Source organism: Equus caballus, chromosome 16 (genome assembly GCF_041296265.1).
Source record: "Equus caballus isolate H_3958 breed thoroughbred chromosome 16, TB-T2T, whole genome shotgun sequence".
In the NCBI taxonomy this organism is placed as follows: Eukaryota; Metazoa; Chordata; class Mammalia; order Perissodactyla; family Equidae; genus Equus; species Equus caballus.
In genome coordinates this window covers 10,829,932-10,845,257 of record NC_091699.1, presented here as the reverse complement: position 1 = coordinate 10,845,257, position 15,326 = coordinate 10,829,932, and positions in this window count along the sequence as shown.

The window sequence follows — 15,326 nt, the reverse complement described above, 5'->3', positions numbered from 1 at the left end:
ACATTCCCCCAACCCTCCTTCTCTCCCCTACATATAAGCAAGAAGAAACCCATCGCTCCTCCCGCCAGTAGATGATCAGAGAGTTCTTCTCCAGACTTTTGGCAGTCCTCCAATAAAATAGCTGTTCTGGCTTGCAATTAACCGAAAAATAAGTCCACCAACCAAGAAGCCAAGCCTGGGAGCACAGAGCACCCAATGAGCTCTCGGAAAACCAAGGATGGCCAGATCCGTGCAAAAAGCCCCAACATGAAGGACAGAGAACAAAGTAAACATAGAAAAGGAAATTGAAGAAACCAAAGATAAGGTACGAAACATTCCCCCCCAAAATGCTAATTAACTTTCTTAGAGAGACAAGAGAGCCAGCCCCGGCGGTCCAGTGGTTAAGATTCGGCACTCTCACCCATGCAGCCTGGGTTCCTTTCCCGGTCAGGGAAACACATCACCCCTCTGCCAGTTGTCATACTGTGGCAGCTGCGTGTTGCTGTGATGCTGAAAGCTGTGCCACCAGTATTTCAAATACCAGCAGGGTCACCCAGGGTGGACGGGTTTCAGTGGCACTTCCAGACTGAGACAGACTAGGAAGAAGGACCCGGCCAGCCACTTCCGAGAAAACTGGCCGCGGAAACCCTGTGAACAGCAGTGGAGCATTGTCTGACACAGCGCCGGAAGATAGAGGATGGCGCAGAAAGACCAGGCAGGTTCCCTCTGCTGCACACAGGGTTCCTAGGGGTCGGAATCCACTGGATGGCACTAACGACATAAAGAGACAAGAGAAGTGCTACATCCATAAAACAAGAACAGTACGCTCACTTTTAAAACAACACCACCAGAAGCTGGTGAGGATGTGGAACAACGGGGATTGTCCTTAGTTGCTGGTGAGAATGCAAAATTGTAGAAGTTTTTTGGAAGACTGGTGGTTTCTTACAAAGTTGTCCATAGTCTTGCCATATGTTCCAGCAATCATGCTCCTGGGTATTCACCCAACTGAATTGAAAATGTACGTCCACATGAAAACTACTGCTATGTTTATAGCAGTTTTCTTCATAATTGCCCCAAACTGGAAGCATCCATGATGTCTGTCAATAGGTGCATGAATAAACAAATGTGGTAAACCATAAAATAGAACATTATTCAGTGATAGAAAAGAAATGAGCTGTCAAGGCACAAAAGTACATAGCGGAAACTTGCATGCATATTGCTAAGTGAAAGAAGCCAGTATGAAAAGGCTGCATATGATATGATCACAACACTACAACATTCTGGAAAAGGCAAAACTGTGGAGGCAGTGAAAAGACCAGTGGGTGCTAAAGCCCAAGGCTTCTGTAGACAGTGACTCCGTTCTGTACGAGCCTGTAACGGGGGATACGTGGCATTACACATGTTCAAAACCCATAGAACTTACACTAAGTGTGAACTATGAACTTTAATTAATAATAGTGTATTAATATTATTCATTCACTGTAACCACACTAACGAAGACGTTTACAATAGCAGAAACTATGTGCTGGAGAGAAGGGTCACATGGGAAGTCTCTGTACAAGCTACTCGATTTTTCTCTAAATCTGAAACTGTTCTAAAAAATAAAGTCTAAAAATTAATTTTCTTAATAATAGCTATGAAAAAATGGATCTCAACCTCACACGTTATATAAAAATTAACTCAAAACAGATCAAGAATTTAAATGTAAAACTTTTAGGAGAAAATCTTTAGGATCTAGGGCTATGCGGAGTTCTCAGACTTGACGCCCAAAGCATGATCTATAAAAGGAAAAATTGATAAACTGGAATTCATCCAAATTAAAAGCTTTTGCTTGCAAAAGGCCATATCAGCAGGATGAGGAGATAAGATGCAGGCTGGGGGAAATATTTGCAGACCACATGCCGAACAAGGGACCGGTATCTAGAATATATAACAAATTTCTCAAAACTTAGCAGTATAAAAACAAACAATCCAATTAGAAAATGGGCAAAATACATGAACAGATATTTCACCAAGGGAGATATACAAATGGCGCATGAGAACATAAAAAGCTGTTTTAACGTCATTAGCCATTGGGGAAATGCAAGTTAAAACCGCAATGAGACACACTATGCACCTATCAGAATGGCTAAAATTTAAAATAGTGATAACACCAAGTGCCGGTGAGGATGCAGAGAAATTGTATTGCTCATGCACTGCTGGTGGGAACGTAGGATGGTACAGCCACTCTGGAAAACGGTTTGTCAGTTTCTCAGGAAAGGAAACATGCAACACCCATGCCACCCAACAAGTGCGCCAGTGTGCATCCATCAGAGAGAGAGAAGACCGGCGCTCCTGCAGCAGCCTGCGTGCGGACGGCCGCAGCAGCTTCATTCATAAGAGCCAAAATGGAAGCAACCTCAACAGGCGCTGGTTAAACAAAGTAGTCCGTCCACACCACGCAATCCCACTCGGCAATGAGGAAGCGAACTATTGTACACACGGCTCAGACAACTCTCCAGGGAGTGTGCTCAGTGAAAGACAACGATTACACAGGCTGCATCCTGCACGACTCCACTCACACCCGCCCCTGAAATGGCGAAGTTCTAGAAATGGAGGACAGATTAGTGACTGCCAGGGGTCAGGGATGGGCAAGGGGAGGAGGGGTGGGCGTGGCTGCAGAAGCACCGGGATCCTCGTGGGAATAGAATGATCTGTATTTTGAATGTATTAACGTCAGTATCCTGGTGGTTTTGCAACCAGAATATAGTTTGCAAGATGTTACCATTGGGGGAAATTGGGTAAATTGTACACACGATCTCTCTATATTATTTCTTATAACTGTATGTGAATAGCATTATATCAAAATTAAAAGTTTAATTAAAAATATAAAAATATGGTCGCTGGTTTGTTTTTTTAAATCTGCATAAGGATAGGAACATAAAGTTAAAGAAATATACTAGAAAATAGAACAAAAGGAAAGGAAGATGGAAAATATGGGGGAAAAAGAAGCCTCAGAGAATTAGTCCAGATGGCCCCTCACTTGCTGATTGGAGGGCCAGAGCGACACAGCAGAAGATGCAGGGGAATAAAGACTGTTTGCGTGCCAGGATTGGAGAAGCCAGGCAGAGACAAGCCAGCTCCTGCGCAGAGTCCCAGAATGGCTGTGGGATGGAGATGCCAGCCACCTTGGAGCGGTGGTCTGGACCCTGGAGCCCCTCACTCCCCACCCCGCCTGTGCGGCAAAGGGAACTTCCCCCCGGCCCAAAGCAGACGGAGATTTACTCTCTGAAGACGGTAAATCAGAGGCTTTCTGGGTTGGCGAGCTCTGCCCTGTGGGGCAGAAGTGAGGCTCCTTACTGAAAAAGTGGGAGCACAAGAAAGCCTGCACATGGTGTCCCAAGACCCCTAGCCCCGCCCCCAGCACCTTCACAGACGGCTTTCCAGGAGGCGAGTGGGAGGCCTTCTCCAGAGGAAGAGCTTGGCCCCGTGGGGCCACCACCGGGAGGACCACCCGTCCACAAGCCCCACCTCTGCCACACTCAGTTTCATTTTTGTGTTTTTAACTGTGTTAAAGTAGAATCGATGCGTGGTGACGTGCGCTCCTCATAAGCGTCCAGCTGGGTAAATTTTCACTAACTCAGCACACCTGTGTCACCAGTTCCCTGAAGAAAGAGGACACAGTGTCCCGGAAGCGCCCTCATCCCCTCCCAGCCCCCAGTGCTTCTCACAGATAACCTCCGAGCTGACTTCCGGCAGCAGAGGTGCGTTTGGCCTGTGTTTTGCATCATGCAAACGGAGCCACGCGTGTGTGCTGTGTCTCTGTGCCTGTTTGTGACAGGTGCCCGCACAAACGTGTGGATGGATGGTGCAACCTCACTGCTGCCCAGTATCCCGCTGTGGAATATCCTGTTTATCCATTCTACCACCGATGGGCATTTGAGTACTCCCAGTTTGGGTTCTTACAAATAGTCATTACGTGTTTAATCAACTTTTAGTGCTTCCCTCTTAAACGTGAATAGACAGGCAAGGATGACCTGGAGAAAGCCTCTAACACGGAAAATAGAGAGTGAAACAGAGGGTCTCAGAGGGCCTCTGATGCAGGCAGTAGAGCAAAACTTCAGAGAAAAACTAAAATGAATATTTTCTGGGAGATGAAGGAAGATCTGAAAAGGAATCACGAGACCCTCTAACAAAGGGAATTCAGAGAACAATTTCTAAGGAGCTCTTAGAAATTAAATATGTGGGAACACAAATGTAAAAATTTAACAGGAAGATTGGGAGGCAAAGTTGAGGAAATCTTCCAGAGAGTGAGATAAAATGACAAAAGGGAAGAAAACATAAGAAAATCTAAGTGTCAATCCAGGCTGTCCACTGTCCGAATAATGAGAATTGAGGGAGAACAGAGCAAACCAAGTAGAGAAAATGATCCGAGAGCAATCACAGAGAACATGACAGAGCTGAATAACGTCAGTTCCCACATGCGGGAGCCTCACCGGGGGCCCAGTGAACGGAACAGACCCACCCCGAGGCACATCGCTCGAGGCCAGCTACAGACGGCTGAGGTCAGAGACGCCAGAATCGCCTGCAAAGCCCAACAGGCCGCGGACTAAGCTTCAGGCGTCCAGTGCGGCGCCTTCTCCACAGCGTCTCTGGAAGCCGGAGGACAACGGTGCAAAGGCTCTGACTGCTGAAGAAAATCATGCTCCTACCTAGAATTCAATACCCAGCCAAGTTACTATCAAGTATAAATGTAAAATGAATGTTGTAAAGTTCAATATTTTTGGACACATAGGGTCTGAAAAAACTTGCCCTACATTCTTATGAAAGACCCTATTGGAAAACACGCTCCTTCCACACATGGCACAACCAGGGAAGAAGGTGTGTCAGGACGCCCCCCCCCCAGAGGACGGGACCCAGGAATGAGGCAAGGGGATTCCCCAGTGATGAGGAAGCGGGGACCCGAGACCACAGCCACAGCCAGTGCTCCAGAGGGGGTGTCATCAAGAAAAGATTTAAATTGGTGGATGACCTAATGTGTTTGAATAATGATTATAACAACTAAGCAAAAAAAAAAAAAAAAAAAGGGAGGGGGCAATTCCAGGGGAAAAATTGCATAAGAAAAAAATGTGATCATGGTATCCTGTGACTCAGCTGTGAACACTCTGCACACAACCAGAGGAGCACAGACACCGGGCACTGATGTAACTGGAAATTGTGATGTGACACAAGGTAGGACATGGAGACAGGAAGCGTGTGTGAAAGAGCAGGATATAGAAAAGCTACATCCTGGTCTTACAAAGATGGCATTCAGCAGACGATGCCTAACGTTTAAACGCCCAGAATTAGCCCAGCTCTGGTACTGAGACAGACGATGAGACATACCAGCAAAGGCGTCTCCAGGGCTGGAACAGTGGCCCAGGGGAGGGGACTTGGTGGGACCAGGGACAAGTTTCTGTTTTAAGCTTGATAATGCAACAGTCTGAATTTTAAAGCTATCCATAAGACAGAAAAGGTCTCTGTTCACAATTCAATAAAACTAGATATATCCAACATAAAGGCCCTTTGCCTGGAAATTTTAAAGCTTTCTCTTAAGCAACATTTGGATCAAAGAAGAAATCAAAACCCAAATTTGGAATATCCAGAAATAACAAAAACACTACATTGGAGCTAATGTTCCTCAGAGGAAAATGCATAGCCTTAAATATTTATATTAATAAACAAGAAGCAATGAAAATAATTGAATTAAATACCCCTACGATTCTGATACCAATTTCAACGTGCGTGTTCTCTTTAACACCCCAGGCCGCTCTGCAGCCCCGCTGGGTGTCCTCCAGGTCAGCTGGACCCTGAGCCTCTCTCCTGGGACAGCGCCAGAGCCCAGGCCCAGGGCTCACTCCTAAGAAGGCGCCCCCACCTCAGAGGTCAATTCCAAGTCCAGGGTGTCATCTGTGCCTCTGATGGACTGGCCGTATTGGAGGTTCCCGCGACCCCCTCCTTGGGTTCAACTAATTTGCTAGAGTGGCTCACAGAACTCAGAGAAACACTTCCCTTAGTGGATTGTGAGTTTATTATAAAAGGATATAACTCAGGAACAGCCAGATGGAAGAGATGCCTAGGGAAAGGTACCGGGTGTTAAAAACAACACAACAGGCCCAAAATGGAATTGCTTGTGCTAAGCCCCCACCACCAAACCAAGACCTAATACAGTTCTGGCTCTCCCAGAAGAGGAATCTTACACAGTCAATCAGGAATCGCCTGATCAGCACTAGTTACATAATCTGCCTGATAGATCCCTGCCATCCGCTAAGGGAACGTGACCTTGCGATAACCAACCTGCTTCCTTGTCCAGTACAGGAGTCCCCTCTTATCTGTGGGGGATGCGTTCCAGACCCCCAGTGGACGCCTGAAGCCGTAGTTAGTACCAAACACTGCATATACTATGTTTTTTCTTATGCATGCATACCTATGACAAAATTTAATTTACAAATTAGGCACAGTCAGAAATTAACAATAATAACATCATAAATAGAACAATTATAACAATATATGTAATAAAAGTTATCATAGATTTTAGCAACCTCAGCATATGATTTTTTTTCTCTCCTTATTGAGTCCAGAACTTTCACCTTTTCACTTGAAGTGCTTTACGGCTTCTCTTTGGCCTCTCCGAATCGCCAGCATCACCACTCTGGCGCTTGGGGGGCCATTCTTAAGTAAAGTGAGAGTTGCTTGAACACAAGCACTGCGGTGCCATGACAGTTGGTGTGATGATCCAGAGGGCTACTAAGTGACGAACGCAGACAGCGTCCACAGCGCGGACACGCCGGAGGGAGAGAGGAGCCCCGTCTGGGTGGGACGAGGCGGGTGGCGCGAGATGCCATCATGCTACTCAGAATGGTGTGCGATTTAAAACTTATGAATTGCTTATCTCAGGAATTTTCTGAGAGTATTTTTGGACCTTGGTTGACCGTGGGTAACTGAAACCATGGAAGAAAGCAAAACCACAGGTAAGAGTGAACTCTGTCTAGCTTCCCACTCCCGCCCCTCTGTCTCTAAGTCTCTCATTTTGTCCAGCTCCTCAGAGCTCCTCTCTATCTGCTGGATGGGACGCTGCCCGGCTCACGAATGGTTGAATAAACCCGTAAGATGTTGAACTTGTTTTTAACAGGGAGATGCGCGTGGAGCTCCGTGATCTCCTAGCGCGCCGCTCTCCCTGAATCTCCAGGTGCTCTGCAGCCAGGAAGCTCTCCAGATGCCTCTTCTTTCGGGTTTTTTATGGAGGCTTCAGTACCTAGGCAGGGTTGGTTAATCATTGGTTGTTAGTGATTGAACTCAATCTCTGGCCCTCTCCTCTCCCCTCCCCCCAGGGGCAGGAGGGATGGGTGACTGACAGCTCCAAGCCTCTAATGAGCCCCCAACCTTAGGCACCAAGGCCTTTCTAAAGGTCACCTCACTAACGTAACAAAGACAGCCTTATCATTCTCCTCACTTGGGAAATTCCAAGGCTTTTGCTCTGTGCCAGGCGTGGGGATGAAAACCAGATATCTATTTCTAACTATAAATCGTGAATCACAACCCCACTCAAGAGGTTAGAAGAGAACAAAATAATCCTGGCCATTGCTGTTGGCAATCCTGCCTGTGAGCGCTCGGGCTGTGAGTAGAGCCCCCAGGCAGGTGCTGGCCTTCCCAGGCCCCCGCTACAGCTCGTGCTTCTCCGACAGTAACAGTAACGGGTGTGGTCAGCAGCCTCCAGGCTGGCCCCGCTGATCCCTGCCCCTTGGCAGTCCCGGTGGAGTCCCTCACAGTCTGAGTGGGGTCAAGCTCAGCGGTTGACACATGTGACTTTGTGGGCTGGGCCATACCGGCACCGGGGCTTCCTCCTGGCTTTCTCTGGAACCACTTGCTCTGGGGCAGCCAGCCGCCATGTTAATTGCAAGCAACAGAAACTCCAGGTACTGATGGTCCAGGCTAGCTGGCCGGCTCTCCAGGAAGAAAACAGGAAGCAGGCAGGAAAGCCAGGTCAGGACTGCAGCCAAAATCGCCCACCAAGCCAGGACGGTGAGGAGTCCGCAAACTGGCCCGCGGCTCACAGCGTCGGCCTCGCACAGCCCGGGCCCTGTGGGCGAGGGGCCTGGGAACCGGCCCCCAGCTTGCAGCTCTGAAATGGGAGGCCCGCGAGACTCAGGAGGCGCAGCAGGCCCCACAGCAGCAGCGAGGTCCCACCCGGGGGCCAGAAAGGAGGGTAAAGCGCACCCAGGCCTGCCGCCAGCCGCAGCACAGGCCAGGAGCAGCGCCAGCCCTGCAGCCCCTGGACGTCCTCCGGGGGAAGCAGGACATTTGAAACACGAGGACGCTTCCAGACTCCAGCCCTCTCCCACAGCACACAGCCACCCAGCTTGGAAGGTGGGGGCCATGCCATCCCTGCAAAGTCCTGGGGACATCACTCATTGGCACCCCCTGACTGAGGGCCCCGTGCTCCCTTTGGAAAGCAAGCTTTTAGCACAAAGGTAGATTCATTTTAGGACAATCTTCCAAACACAAGCAGAAAGTGGCCCCCTCTTTACCTGCACAGACTTGGCCGCATAGCTGTTTGCTGGTGAAGACTGAGTAGTAATGGGGCAAACACCTCGGCTCCGCAGGCCCAGCCCGGCTTCTGCTCTGAGGGTGCTGTCCTTGGGGGTAGAACTGGGGCTGCTTGCTGAGCATCCCCTGCCCTCAGGGCAGCAGCCCACCATGGCTGGGTGACTGCCTCTGGGTCTGCTCCGGCTGCCGGGACAAAGGCCACAGGAAGTTCTCCCTGATACACCCTGTTGTCAAATAAAAATGGCAAGTAATAGGATGTATTGGAGTATATGAGGAAGCCATTTTGGTGTAAACCTAATTCTGCCTGACCTTGTCTTTCCAAAAGGGCCTGACCGAGGCCATTGAGCATGCATTGTATATCTGCTTTAGAGATTCCCTATGGCAAGAGCAAAAGGCCCTTGAGATAAAGGTGCAACTTCCCTCCCCCTCCCAACATTGGCGTCTCCTTAAGGATTAAGCATCTTTCCTTAGGCTAGGAACTGATTGCTGCACTCACCTGTGACCACCCAGCTCCAGACAATAACCTTGCCTCCTGCTACGCCCACCAAGATAGCAGAGCCACTACCTGCTGTGTCCATCAAGCACTGTGCAGACAGGGCAATCTTGTGACTATTGTGGGAGGGACATTTCGATCATATGTAAAGCACCCTCTTTGGGGGTATATAACCATTCTGTACACCTCATTTCTTTGGTGCCCTTTCTTCCTTCGGGAAGAAAGGCCCCGGGCCATGGTCCTCAGATTTCAGCTCAGAATAAACTCACCCAAATTTTCATTTACAGATTGGTTGTGGATTATTTTCGTCGATACTGTGCTGCCCCTGCCGTGAGGACGCAGCCTGCATCTCCCCACCCCAGAGTCTGGGCTGGCCCTGTGACTTGATTTGACCAGCAAAATGTGGCTGGAGTTTTGGTGTGCCAGTTCTGGAGGTATGAATTTGGGGGAACACAGTTCAGCCCATAACACCACAGCTTAACTAGGGTTGCCTGACTTAGCAAATAAAAACACAGGACACTCAGTTCAATTTGAGTTTCAGTGAGCAATACTTAATGCTTGTGATCTCAAGCCACAGAGTCTTGGGGTGGTTTGTTAAGCATAGGGTTGCCGGATAAAACAGAGGACACCTAGCTCAATTTGAATTTCAGATAAACCGCAGAAGTCAGGAGCAGGATAGTGTCACAGTCACCTAGCCCAGCAGCCGGGGAGCCACCCAGCCCAGAGCCCATGTCAACTTCTACATGGGCTGGGTGGGGGTGGGACCCAGAGCTCTGTGGGCAAGTCAGAATTGGGAGCCAGAGTCCTGGGGGAGAAATGGCCCTCGGGGTGGGAAGACACATAATTTCTCCAAAGTCCAGAGGTGCTGCTCTGGGCTGGGAGACGTCGTCATCCATGACTAACAAGAGGGCTGTGCAGAGCCCTGGGGACAGGCGTGGAGCCAGCTCCTCCCGCCTCGGGATGGGCGAGAACTCTGCGCACTTGCAGGAGAAAGGATGCCAGTGCACCTGGCTGAAGACGGGTGGGGACATCCCCACAGAAGTGCGGGCCATGCGTGACGCCCAGGCGTCACCATCACTCACTCACCCATCAACAGAGGTCTACCGAGGGCCTTCTGTGTGCCAAGCCCTGTTTTAGGGGTCAAAGACACAGCAGGGACCACGACAGACACAACCCCTGCCCTCACAGGGCCGTACACAAGTTGAATAAAGGGCTGGCGGTCTGTGCTTTGGAGAAAAATGAAGCCAAGCGGAGGGATGGAGACAGCTCTGGGGAGGTGGCCACTGTGAGGGGAGCGGCCAGAAGGCTCACTGAGAAGGGGCGCCTGAGTGAATGGCTGGAGAGTTCAGACTACTAAACCTTCTAATTACTGTTCACAGCAGCATCATTCACAATCAAGAGGAGGAAGCAACCCGGGGTCCCTGCAGCGATGAAGGGATAAGCAACACGTGGTCTAGACACACAATAGATTACTACTCAGCCTCAAAAAGGACGGAACTTCTGACTCCTGCTACAACATGGATGACCCTGGAGGGCGTTATGGTACGTGAAATAAGCCAGGCACAAAAGGACAAGTACTGTATGATTCCACTTCCGTGAGGTCCTTGGAGTAGTCAGAATCATGGAGAGGACGAGAATGTAGGATAGGGGTTACCAGGGGCTGCGGGAGGGGAGAATGGAGAGTGGGTGTTTAATGGGGATGGGATTTGAGTTTTACAAGATGAAAAGAGCTGTGGAGATGGATGGTGGCGATGGTTGCACAACAGAATACAAGTATTTAATCCCACTGAACTACACGCTTAAATATGGTTAAGATGGTAAATTTTATGTGTATTTTACCACAATTTAAAAAATTAAAAAAGAAACGCGGAGAGTTTATCACCAAGTGACAGGCTTCAGAGGAGCTTGTCCTCAGTAGTTCTGGTTTTTCAGAGTTCATTCTCCTCTGCTTTCCCAGACGCCACCCTGCCTGCCAGCCCCAAGCACTCTTTCCTGGATCCCACCCCAACCCCTGAACCTGATACCAGATCTTTAAAAGATGACATCAAGAAAGTGAAAAGACAACTCACAGAATGAGAGAAAAATTTCTGCAAATCATGTATCTGATAATGGACTTGTACCGAGAATATACGGAGAACTCTTACCATTTAACAATAAAAAGACAAATAACCTAATTTAAAAATGGGCAAGGATCTGAATAGATGTTTATCCAAAGAAGATATATAGCCAATAAGTGGCCAATAAGCACATGAAAAGATGCTCAACATCACCAGCCATCAGGAAACGTAAATCAAAACCACAATGAGAGACTACCTCTCACCCACTAGGATGGCTATGATCAGAAAGACAGACAATGACAAGTGTTGTGGGGGGCCGGCCCAGTGGTGCAGCGGTTAAGTGCACACCTTCTGCTTCTCGGTGGCCCGGGGTTCACCGGTTTGGATCCCAGGTGTGGACATGGCACCACTTGGCACACCATGCTGTGGTAGGCATCCCACATATAACGTAGAGGAAGATTGGCACAGATGTTAGCTCAGGGCCAGGCTTCCTCAGCAAAAAGAGGAGGATTGGTGGTAGTTAGCTCAGGGCTAATCTTCCTCAAAAAAGAAAAAAACAAGTGTTGGGGAGGATGTGGAGAAAATGGAACCCTCATACATGTCTGCTGGGAATGTAAGGTGGTACAGCTGTCGTGGAAAACAGTCTGGCTGCTCTTTCAGCTGTCAAACATAGAGTGACCACATGACCCAGCAATTCCACTCCCAGGTATCTACTCAAGAGAAATGAAAACATATGTTCAGACAGAAACTTGTACCCAAATGTTCACAGCAACATTCTTCCTAATAGTCAAAGAATGGAAATAAGGCAAGTGTCTTTCAACTGGTGAGTGGATAAAGAGTATGTGGTTCATCCATGCAATGGAATATTGTTCAGCCATAAAAATGAGTGAAGCAGTGACACATGCTACAATGTGGGTGAAGCCAGGCACAAAAGGCCACAGACTATGGGATGCCATTTATATGAAATGTCCAGAATAGGCAAATCTATGGAGACAGAGAGTAGCTTAGGGGTGTAGGGGGAAGGGAGGGAGGGGAAGTGGAAGCTGAGGGGTGGGGGATTTCTTTCGGGGGTGATGACAGTGTTGGAAAACGGACGGCCGTGACACTTGTAAACTGTGCACATACTCTAAAGCCTGAGTTGGACACTCCAAACAGGGGTCTTGTCTGGTATGTGAATTACAGCTCCACAAAGCTGCTTAGAAAACAAAGGCAGAGCATTTCCTCTCTTCCCCAGTTCTCACCCCAAACCTGCATGCCGAGATCCAGAAGACTCGGAAAACCAAGAACCCCTCTGGTTCCTGGAAATCACTCTCCTTAGAAGCTGTTGATGCTAAGATGGACACTTACACACACACACACGCGCACACACACACACACACACTAAAAAAGCATATTTTTTTATCCCCAGAAAATTAGTCTAGTCAAATTGAAATATAGCGTGAGCCAGAAGTGCAATTTTAATTTTTCTAGTGGCCATGTTTGAAAAAGTTAAAATGAACAGGTAAAATGAAATTTAATAATGTATTTTATTTAAACCCATCTATCCAATATATTACCATTTCAACATCTCATCAGTATAAACAATTTTAATAAGATATTGTACACCAAATGTGTGTTTTACACTCACAGCACGTCTCAAGTCAGACTGGCCGCCGTTAGGGTTCTCAGCAGCCGCGTACCGCGTGCCAACCACACAGCGCAGCCTGTGCTCTTCAAGGCGCACACGACAGACCGATTTGAGCAAAGCCAGAGAAAGAAGAATTTGTTGGCTAACATAACTATAGGCGCAGCGAGTCCAGGATCGTAGCCTCTCCCTCCCCGCCTCGCCCCCTCTTTCTCTTGTCTCCATCACGCCTTGGCTCTATGTTCCTCTGAGTGGGCGTCACTCCTAGGCTCCCTTGAAGAGGAATTTGTGTCTTGAAAACTATTTTTAAGTAATTCATTCCAGCAAAGGAAAAGAGGCCTTTCTGGCTTTCTTTCTTGGACTGAGACCTGCTTCTGAGCCCTCCCTGTGTCCTTTCAGGCCCTACGACTATGCAAAGAATGACAGGAATGTCACACACCTGCATGTGGGATGTTGTCAGAGGGACCAGGTCCACAGGGAGACACAGCCCCACTCAGATAGACACGCAGGCAGCGGGCACAGTGAGTGCCCCGGGGCAGTCCTGGGGGGCTTCCCCAGCGAGGTGGCTGGAAGCCAGTGGACGAGGGGAGACAAGCACTCAGGGCCACCGAGCAGGGCTGAGGCAGGAGCAGGGACACACGGGGGCGGGGCGGTCCTGCAGGGCCGATAATGCCAGGCATTTAAAACACGTCGGGCGGGCACCCGGGGGGCACGTGAGCATTTCAGGCAGGACAGACCTGATGAGTCAGATGAGGCTTGGCGTCCTCCGGGCAGCCGTCAGTGGGGACAAGGAGCAGTGCCACAAAGGGAACTCCACACAGGGCCAAGCGGAGGGGTGGGAACGTGCTCACCTGCTGGAAAGGTGGGGGGGCGGAGGTGGCTATCGGTTCAGGGATGGGCTGCCAGGTGGTGCCAGTAAGAGGGGACACCTCCCCTGCAGGAGCAGGCCTCCACCTCCTGTCCCCCAGCCTCCCACCAGGGCGGTCTGCCAGGGGCCGCGAAGCAGGCCGCAGGCTCAGCGGGGCGGCCCAGAGCCCCTCTGCCCACCGGCCAGCACTCGTCCGCCGGCCAGCACTCGGTCCCTGCCTCGGGCAGAAGGACTGTGTGTGGGCAACCACTTGTTGCTGGAATTTAATATTATTTTTACTCTCACATCCCCCTTCTATTTATGGCAAGCATACAGGTCATCACTCAGGATTGCATCATAGTTTCCCTTTTAAATAATTTCTTCACTACAAAAGAAATGTGTTTAGAGAAAAATTCGAGGTCCATGGGAGGACGGTAGAGCAGGAGTGGGGACGAGGACTGGGACATCCGGGGCTCTCTTGAGCCCGGCGCCCACAGGGCCCTCTCCCTGGGCTTCCAGATCCAGTCCAGGGCACGACTGCTGGGGCCAAAGAGCGGGTCACAGGCGCCCGCACCCACCCTGGCTGCCTGTGGTCTTCCCGACGGAGGCCACGCTTCTGCTGCGAGGAAAGGCCTGGAAACAGCACCTTGCAGAGCGACCCGTGGGAGAGCGGGAAGCAAGTGTGTGGGCAGCTCCTCGGCCCTCGCACCAACAGACCACATGGGGCAATGCAGTTTTGAGAGAATTGAGGAAATGTGAATATGCAAATACTAATTTTGTGATAATGACATAGTTGTTATATAAGAAAAGATGTGTTTATCCATTAAAAAAATAAGCACAGTCTCACGGACAGAGAAGAGAGGTATTTTGACTTCCGCTTGGGGAAGCTCCCGGGGGTGGTGTGGCCGAGGTGGAGACGGGAACCAGCGCGGGCAGGGTTGGGGGACGGGGTACCCCAGGGTGGCGGGTGTCCCAGGGCAGGGCCCAGTGCGCCTCCCGTATGGGCTCCTCCGAGAACCCAGAGTCCCACCTGTGCCTGGGCCGGCCGGCCGGGAGGCCTCAGAGCTGCCTAGACGGCCTGCTGTCTGGAGCCGCCCCTCAGGGGGACAGACCTGCCCAGACAGCCATGCCCCAAATAATGGACGGAGACAGCAGGAGCTCACCAGGAGCTGGAGCTTCCTGCAGGAGCTGTGGGGTTCCGCCTGCGGGAGGTGGGACCAGCCACCGGCCTCACCTTGGGTGCCGTGAGCAGCCCGGAGGGAGGCGTCCAGGGGCCAGTCAGACACGGCTGGAGGCCAGGGCCGCAGCCAGAGGCGTGGGACCACTGTCGCTGCAGTGAGGGTGTGCATGAGACCGCCAGGCCCAAAGAGAAGGGTGAAGCTCTCCTGCCCAGAATGTTCTGTGGCCTCCCATCCACACCAAAAGCTAAGACTCACTTAAAATTTTTATTTGAACTAGTTTTAAATGTAATAACATATACATAACATACAATTTACCTTCTTAACCATTTTTAAGTGTCTAGTTCAGTGGCATTAAGTACATTCACATTGTTGTGCAACTATCACCGCCATCCATTTCCAGAAATTTCTCATCTTCCCAGCTGAAACTCTGTCCTCATCAAACACAACTCCCCACGCCCACCACCTCCAGCCCTGGCAGCCGCCATTCCACTTTCTGTCTCTGATTCTGACTACCCTAGGTACCTCACATCAGTGGAGTCACAGTATTTGTCCTTTCCTGACTGGTTTATTTCACTTAGCA